This window comes from Felis catus, chromosome B3 (assembly GCF_018350175.1).
Source record: "Felis catus isolate Fca126 chromosome B3, F.catus_Fca126_mat1.0, whole genome shotgun sequence".
Classification (NCBI taxonomy): domain Eukaryota; kingdom Metazoa; phylum Chordata; class Mammalia; order Carnivora; family Felidae; genus Felis; species Felis catus.
In genome coordinates this window covers 84,952,625-84,962,158 of record NC_058373.1, presented here as the reverse complement: position 1 = coordinate 84,962,158, position 9,534 = coordinate 84,952,625, and the positions used below count along the sequence as shown (strand labels likewise).

Sequence of the window (9,534 nt, the reverse complement as noted above, 5' to 3'; positions counted from 1 at the left end):
ACTTTTTCATATGAACACAAAGTATATTTCACATATGTTTCTGTCACTTCACTATCTTTGAGAAGTTTTTTAAGGAGTGAACATTTTTATAGAAGCAGCTGTCATATTAGTAATGATAACTCGTATTTTTGACCACTTATATGTGGCAGGCCTTGGACAAAGCATTTCACATGTGTTACCTGACTTAATTCTTGTAACAGACTAGTGTGAGAGATAGTAATTAATCCCTAGAAACTTGACTATTAAAAAGCTAGTAAGTAGGGGGATATAGTGGAGAAAGTCAGAATATCCAGGTTCTGATCTCACCTATATTATTCACCTAATATTTTTGTAGATACTTTACATATCTTATAAAATTAATAACACTTCATGTATTATTGGAAGATTACATGAAAAAATGGATTTGAAGCACAAAATTTATGGGAAGAATTTAAAACATTATTTGAATTTTGATTGGAATGTTAAAAGTGATAAAATTAAAGATATTATGACCTATTCAAACTCAGTAAGAATTTGTTCTTGAGAAATAGAATACAAAACACTGAATGATCTTTTTTTAAGTTTTTACTTTAATTTTAGTTAAGATACAGTGTCATGTTAGTTTCAGGTATACAATATAGTCATTCACCAATTTTATACAACACCAGTGCTCATCATGAGATGTGCATTCCTTGATCCCCATCACCTGTTTAACCCATCTACCCACCTACCTCTCCTCTGATAACCATAAGTTTGTTCTCTGTAGTGAAGAGTCTGTTTCTTGGTTTGTCTTTTATGTTCTTTGTTCATTTGTTTCTTAAATTCCACATATGAATGAAATCATAATGGTATTTGACTTTTTCTGACTGACTTATTTTGCTTAACATTCTACTTTTGAGCTCCATCCGTGTTGCAAATGGCCAAATGATAATGGTTTAGATTCTGTATTTTCAGTCTCTAAACTACTAAAAAGGGACAAATTAGAAAATTATTTAAAAGTTACATTTTGGGGAAACAAGATTTGAATGAATGAAAGGAAATTCATTGTTGGTATTTTATTTCAGTTAAACACAAGGAAATCCTTAAATTGTGTTACCTAGCAACAGTACTCTTTCCTTCCCCACCCAGAACTATTTTGAAGTAAAATTGCTAGTAAAAGGTACATTTATGTTAACAAAAATATGTTGTCATTGAGTTCTTTTAAACCAGAAGGTTCAAAGTTCCCAATCACCTTTCCTTTTCCATCAGTTGTCTTTGGAGCCTTATAAAGGCAAGTTGATTGTTACAAGAAGCTGCTGCTCATAAACATGCCGTTTACTGTAATATATCTTTAAGGAAAATAATTATGCCTCTGTGCTGTAACTTATTTCTTTAAAACTCTTTTGGGGCAGGCACCTGGGTGGCTCAGTCAGTTAAGCATCCGACTTTGGCTCAGGTCATGATCTCACGGTCTGTGGGTGTGAGCCCTGCGTCAGGTTCGATCTCATGGACTGTGAGTTTGAGCCCTGTGTCAGGCTCTGTGCTGCTAGCTCAGAGCCTGGATCCTACTTCAGATTCTGTATCTCCCTCTCTCTCTGCCCCTCCTCTGCTCACTCTCTCTTTCTCTCAAAAATAAATAAACATTAAAAAAAATTAAAACTCCTTTGAAGATGATGGATTTGAGCAACCATTTGAATAAATATATAGTGCTTTGCTAGATTTCAGGCAACTGCAAAGGAGTAAAGGGGTTGATGGCACAATAAAAGAATCATGTCGAATATGAAATGAGTATAAAAGAGAAAGATGGTAGGAATTTGTAATAGCATTTACTTTCCTTTATTCATTGTAATATATTTTTCAAACACGCTTATGTTTATTTTCAGTATGCAAAAGGATGCCTTTGAGTGTAGGGAAGTGAGAAATTATTTTCTATTTGAGAGGTCTAGAACTGGATCCAGAATGATAGTAGCAATGTATTTTGATTGCTCTTCTATTTCTGACCACTCAACTAAAAGAAAGAGAGAGACATTATTTTATATAATAGCAGTATACTAAGAGCTAGCTAGTGTTTGATCCTGTAAAAGTGAAGGTAATGCATTTGTTCACAGTAAACATCAGTAATTGGTGATAGAACAGTTCGTGTTTCTAGACTTAGAAAAGAAGTACTTTTTTTCAGCACTTTTTAAATTCTTTTTCATAATTCTTTTTCAGACTAGCCTAGAAGTTCTAGCTTTCAGATTCAGTTAGCCAGATAAGGTTGAGCAGATCTGACAAATTGGGATGTCAAGGAGTTGAATATAAGACTAAAAGGAATAGATTATCAAAATAAGAAAGAAACATAAATCTACGTCTTTTAGCATTCTCTCCCCATGTCTCCTTACCCTCTTCCCCTGGCAACCATTAATCTACTTTCCATCTCTATGAATCTGACTATTCTAGATGTTTTGTATAAATGGAATCATAACATACGTGGTCTTTTGTGTTTGGCTTCCTTCATTTAACATAATGTTTTCAAGGTTTATCCATGTTTTAGTATTTAAGAGTACTTCATTCCTTTTTATGGCTGAATAGTAATTCAGTTTTAGGGATATACCACATTTTGTTCATCAGTTGGTGACATTTGGGTTGTTTCCACTTTTTGACTATGAGGAATAATTATGTACAAACATTTATATCGTTTTGTTTTTAATTTTGGGTATATACTATTCCAGGAGTTGAATTGCTGGGTCATACAGTAATTCTGTATTTAACTTTTTGAGGAACTGCCAGACCATTTCCAAAGCAGCTGTATTATTTATATTCCATCACCAGTGTACAGACATTTCCCTGCATGCTTGTCAATGGTTGGTATTATCCATCTTTCTGAGTATAGCCATTGTAATGGATGGGAAGTGGTGTCTCATCGTGGTTGTTTTGTTTTTGTTTTTTCCTTGGAGGCCAATCCAGTTTTTTATGGGAAACCAGCATTTCTTCAGTCTTATCTTCATACCACTCTGCTCTTTCAGTGTTAAGCGGGGCATGGGCAGATGGCGATTCCAAGGCATCTTGCAAAGTAGACAAGTCACCTTAGGGGCAAACTTTACCCATTCCAAAATTTGTCTCACATTAGCAGTCAGAATTTGGGTGTCACCTTGAATCATTGTTTTCCTTACTCATTAAGGCATTCATTGTGGTTTTGATATACATTTCCATGATGGCTAATGAAGTTGAGCATCTTTGCATGTGTTTATTGGCCATTTGTGTATCTTGTTTGGAGAAACGTCTATTCAAATCCTTTGGCTAATTTTAATTGAATTATGTTTCATTCTATAGTTGAGTTACATATTCTGGATAGTAAGCCGTTATAAAATGTTTAATATGTAAGTATTTTCAGAAATCTGTAGATTGTCTTAATTTCTCTATAGTATCCTTTGAGACAAAAAAAGTTGTGAGTTTTGATGAAGTCCAGTTTATTTTTTTCCTTGTTGGTTGTGCTGTTGGTGTCATAAGTAAGAAATAATTGACTAGTTCAAGATCATGTTTCTTTTAAGAGTTTTATAATTTTTGTTTTACATTTAGGCTTTATGAGTTAATTTTGTGTACGGTATGAGATAGTGATTCCACCTCATTCTTTTAAAAAAATTTTTTTTTTTAATGGTTATTTCTGAGACAGAGACAGAGCATGAGTCGGGGAGGGGCAGAGAGAGAGGGAGACACAGAATCCGAAGCAGGTTCCAGGCTCTGAGCTGTCAGCACAGAGCCCAACGCGGGGCTCGAACTCACAAACCGTGAGATTATGACCTGAGCCAAAGTCAGTTGCTCAACTGACTGAGCCAGCCAGGCACTCCATCCACCTCATTCTTTTGCACATATTTTTATCCCAGTTGAGTTGTCTTAATACCTGCGTTGAAAATCATTTGACCATTAGTGTAAGAGCTTATTTCTGGACTCTTAATTCTGTTGTATTCATCTCTATATCTATTATCCCAATACCACACTGTTTTGATTACTGTAACTTTGTAGTAAGTTTAGAAATTTGAAAGCATCCGGTCTTTTTATTCTTTTTTTTATTTTTTTAAAAGTGAGGTATAATTGACCTATAACATTACATTAGTTTGAAGTATACAACATAATGGTTCAGTATTTGTATATATTGTGAAATGATCATCACAATGGGTCCAGTTAACATTCATCACCATATATGTGATTACAAACATTTTTTTTTCTTCTGGTGAGCACTTTTGAGATCTACTCTTTTAGCAATTTTCAAATATACAATATGGTATTATTAGGAATAGTCACCATGCTATACATTACATCCTTGTGATGTATTTATTTTACAACTGGAAATTTGTAGCTTTTGATGTTCTTTTTCAGGATTGTTTTGATTATTCTGGGTTCCTTGTATTTTCCTATGGATTTTAGGATAAGGGTTTTTTTTTTTTTAATGTTTATTTTTGAGAGAGAGAGAGACTGAGTGTGAATTCGAAAGGGACAGAGTGAGAGGGAGACACAAAATCCGAAGCAGCCTCCAAGCTCTGAGCTGTCAACACAGAGCCCCATGCAGGGCTCGAACTCAAGAACCAAGAGATTATGACCTGAGCTGAAGTCGGACACTCAGTTGACTGAGCCACCCAGGCACCCCTAGGATTAGTTTGTTAATTTCTGCAAAAAGCCACTTACGATTTTGATAGAGTTTGCATCGAATCGTTAGATATATTTGAGAGAGTATTTCTATCTTAACAGTATTACTTCTTCTTTGTCTATGACCAAGTAATGTTTTTCAGTTTGTTTAGGTCTTTATGATCTCTCAGCAATATTTCATAGTTTTAGTGTACAAATTTTAATTTCTTTTATTCACAAATATTTTATTCTTTTCATGCTATTGTAAATGGCATTGTTTTTTTATTTTCATTTGTGGATTATTCATTGCTAGTGGATGGAAATTCAGTTGATTTGTGTGTTCATTTTGTATTCTGCAACCTAGTTGAACTTGTTTTTTAGCTCTTACAGTTGTGTGTGTGTGTGAGAGTGAATTCCTTAGGACTTTTTTTTTAAATATCCAAGATCATGTTATTTGTGAATAGAGATTAGTGCTTCTTTATAATATGCATGGCTTTTATTTCTTTTTCAGGTCTAATTTCTTTGGTTAGCACTCTTAGTACACTGTTGAGTAACAGTAGCAAAAGGGGAGGGACATCCTTGTCTTGTTCATGTGTTTAGAGGTAAAGTTTTTAGTCTTTCACCAATCAGTATGAAGTTAGCTGTGGATTTTTCATAGATGCCCTTTATCAGGGTGAGGAAATTACTTAATTTTTTGAGTGTCTTTATCATGAAACGGTGTTGGATTTTGCCAAGCACTTTCTCTGTGTCTATTGAGACTATTATATGTGGGTTTTTATCTGTATATTGATATGATGTGTTGCAATGACTGAGTTTTGGATTTGAATTGACCCTGCATTCTGAGATAAATCCCACTTAGTCATGGTGTATAGTACTTTTCATATTTTTCATACTCAGTTTTATAGTATTTTGTTAGGATTTTTGTGTCTGGATTGATAAGGAATATAGATCTGTAGTTTTTTTGATTGATTTTGGAATGAGACTAATAGTGGCCTCATAGAGTGAGTTGGGAAGTGTTCTCTCTTTTTTGGAAATGTTGACAGGATTCACCTATGAAGCCATTTGGTTCTGGGCTTTTCTTTCACATCAGTTTTATTAATAAGTCTTTTTTTTACTTCTTATAGATCTCAGATTTTCTCTTATTGGAGTCAGTTTTGGTACTTTATGTCTTTCTAGGAATTTGTCCATTTCTTACAGGTTATGTAATTTGCTAGCATATAGTTGCTCATAGTATTCCCTTATCATATTTTTAAATTCTGTACTGTTGGTAGTAATGTCCTTTTTTCCAGTCCAAATTAGTAATTTGAATCTTCTCTTTTTGTCGTGGACAGTCTGGCCAAAGGTTTGTCAATTTTGTTGATCTTTTCAAAGGATCAGTTTTGGTTTCATTGATGTTTCTGTGTGTGTGTGTGTGTGTGTGTGTGTGTGTGTGTGTGTGTGTGTGTTTTCCTCTATCTCAAATAATCCCATTCTAGTTTTTATTATTTCTTTCCTTCTGCATGTTTTAGCATTAATTTGCTTTTACTTTTTGATTTCTAGTTTCTTAAGGTGGAACATTGCATTATTGATTTTTAGATCTTTACTTTCATTTAGACATTTAAAGCTGTAAATTTTCCATTTAGTGCTACTAAATTCCCTATGGATTTGAATTAATCTAGAATCCTTTCATTTCAGCCTGATGGACTCCCTCCAATATTTTTTATAGGGTAGGTCTGCTAGGAATGAATTCTTAGTTTTTGGGTACCTGGGGATATCTTAATTTCTGTTTAATTAAGTTTTGGTAGATATTGAATTTTTAGTTGCCAGCCTTTTTCTTTGAGCTCTTTGACTATATCATCTCAGTGCCTTCTGGCCACCATTTTTTTTAATGTTCATTTATTTATTTTGAGAGAGAGCAAGAGCAGAGGAAGGGCAAGGAGAGAGAGAGAGAGAGGGAGAGAGAGAGAGAGAAAATGAAAATCCTAAGCAAGCTCTGTGCTATCAGCAGGACCCCATTTCACAAACCATGAGATTATGACCTGAGCCGAAATCAAGATCTGGATGCTTAACTGACTGAGCCACCAGGTGCCCCTAGCCACCATGCTTTCTAATGAAAATCAGATATTTTTGTTATTGGGGCTTCCTTATTAAGTGATGTGTTGCTTTTTTCTTGGTGCTTTCAAGATTCTTTGTCTTTTGACAGTTTTGTTGTAATATGTCTAGGTATGGGTTTCTTTGACTTTATTCCCCTTGGATTTTATTGAGTTTCTTGAATATGCACACAAATGTTTTTAGTCAAATTCAGGAAGTTTTCAGCTGTTATTTCTTGAAATAATAATGATTTGTTTCTTTTTTCTCTTCTCTGGGTCTCCTATTATACGCGCATTGGTATGTTTGATGGTGAGCCACAAGGCTCTGAGGCTCTGTTCATTTTTCTTCATTATTTTTTCATACTCTTCCTCGGACTGGATAATCAACTAACCTGTCTTTGGCTTAGCTGACTTTTTATTTTGACAATTCAGATGTTTTTCATTTTGTCTCTCTCCCTTTTTTTTCTTCATTTGTTTTGTTTTTTAAATTCCAAATGAGTGAAATAATAAGATATTTGTCTTTTTCTGACTGGTTTATTTCAGTTAGCGTTATATTGTCTAGATCTATCTGTTGTTGCAAATGACAAGATTTCATTCTTTTTTATGGCTGAATGATATTCCATTGTGTGTATATGGTGTGTATATATATATATATATATATATGTGTTGTGTGTGTACATATATGTACACGTATATATGCATACATATACACACACCCCACATCTTCTTTATCCATTCATCTATTGATGGACACTTGGGCTTCTTCCATAGTTTGGCTATTGTAAATAATACTGCCATAAACGGAGGGGTGCGTGTATCCCTTTGAATTAGTGTTTTTGTTCTTTTTGGGTAAATACCCAGTAGTGTGATAACTGGATCATAGGGTAGTTCTATTTTTTTAATTTTTTGAGCAACCTCCATACTGTCTTTCGCAGTGGCTGCATCAGTTTGCATTCCCACCAACAGTGCACAAGGTTCCTTTTTCTCCACATACTTGCCAACACTTATTGTTTAAGTTTTTGATTTTAGCCATTCACACAGGCATGAGGTGATATTGCCTTGTTTTGATTTGCATTTCCCTGATGATAAGTGATGTTAAGCATCTTTGCATGTGACTAAGGGCTATCTGTATGTCTTTGGAGAAATATCAGTTCATATCTTTTGCCAATTTTTCAACTGGGTTATTTGTGTTTTTTTGGTGTTGAGTTGTATAGCTTCTTCATACATTTTGGACACTAACCATTTATTGAATATGCCATTTGCAAGTATCTTCTTCCATTCAATAGGTTGTTTTTGAGTTTTGTTGATTGTTTTCTTTGCTGTTCAGAAGGGTTTTTTTTTTTTTTTTTGATGTAGTCCAAATAGTTTATTTTTGCTTTAGTTTCCCTTGCCTCAGGAGACACATCTAGAAAGATGTTGCTATGACCAATGTCAGAGACATTACTGCCTGTGCCTCTTCAAGGATTTTTATACTTTCAGGTCTCATATTTAGATTCTTAATCCATTTTGAGTTTGTTTTTGTATATGGTGTAAGAAAGTAGTCCATTTTCATTCTTTTGCAAGTAGCTGTCCAGTTTTCCCAACACCATTTGTTGAAAAGACTTTTTCCTATTGCATATTCTTTTCTCTTTATCGAAGGTTAATTGACCATATAATTCTGGGTTTATTTTTGGGCTTTATATTCTGTTTCTTTGATCTGTGTCTTTTTTTTTTTTTTCTTTTTTTGCTAGTACCATACTCTTTTGGTCCCTACAGCTTTGTAATATAACTCGAAGTTTGGAATTGTGATACCTCCAGTTTTTTCTTTTTTTCAAGATTTCTTTGGCTATTCAGGGTCTTTTGTGGTTCCATACAAGTTTTAGGATTGTTTGTTCTAGTTCTGTGAAAAATGCTGTTGGCATTTTGATAGGGAATGCGTGAAATATGTAGATTACTTTGAGTAGTATAGACATTTTAACAATATTTATTCTTCCAACCTATGATTATGGTATGTCTTTCTGTTTCTTTGTGTTATCTTCAATCTCTTTCCTCAGTGTTTTATAGTTTTCGGAGTACAGGTCTTTAACCTCTTTGGTTACACTTTTTCCTAGGTATCTTATTATTCTTGGTGCAGTGTAAATGGGATTGTTTTCTTAATTTTTCTGCTACTTTATTATTAGTTAATGGAAATGCAGAGGATTTCTGTATATTGATTTTATATTCTGTGACCTTACTGAATTCATATGTCAATTCCAGTAGGTTATTTGTGGAGTCTTTAGGGTGTCATATATATAGTATCATGTTTTCTGCAAGTAGTGAAAGTTTTACTTTTTCCTTATCAATTTGGATGCCTTTTATTTCTTTTTGTTGTCTGATTTCTGTGGCTAGGATTTCCAGTACTGTGTTGAATAAAAGTGGTTAGTGCAGACATCCTTGTCTTCTTCCTGGCCTTAGGGGGAAGGCTCTTAGTTTTCCCCCATAGAGTATGATGTTAGCTGTGCGTTTTTCATATAAGGACTTTATTATATTGAAGTTCCCTCTAAACTTGCTTTGTTGTTTTTTTCCCATGAGTGGATGTTGCACTTTGTCAAATGCTTTTTTGTGTCTATTGAAATGACATATAGTTTTTATCCTTATTGATATGGTGTATCATGTTGATTGATTTACAAATATTGAACATCCTTGCATCCCAGGAAAAAATCCCACTTGATCGTGGTGAATGATTTTTTTTTAATGCATTGTGTATTTGCTGTGCTTATTTAAATTCTTTAGACATGGTTTCCTTTGTTATTTTAATCATACTTAAATAGTTGGTGGCATCTATTAAATCTAATTTTTGTGCTTCTACAGGGAGAGTTTCTCTTAACTTTAATTTGTCCTTTATATGGCACATACTTTGTTTTTTTTGTGTGTCTTGCAATTTTTG

At 33.9% G+C, this 9,534-nt stretch overlaps 1 protein-coding gene and 1 non-coding gene across 15 annotated transcripts in view; one reads left to right on the top strand and one right to left on the bottom strand.

The window, feature by feature from the left end:
* Positions 1–9,534, top strand: part of RALGAPA1 (Ral GTPase activating protein catalytic subunit alpha 1) — a 269,144-nt gene that overhangs the window by 24,500 nt on the left and 235,110 nt on the right. The gene's annotated exons all lie outside the window — the stretch shown is intronic.
* Positions 2,978–3,122, bottom strand: LOC111561263. The gene has a single exon (XR_002743600.2). It is a non-coding gene; the product is annotated as a U12 minor spliceosomal RNA (small nuclear RNA).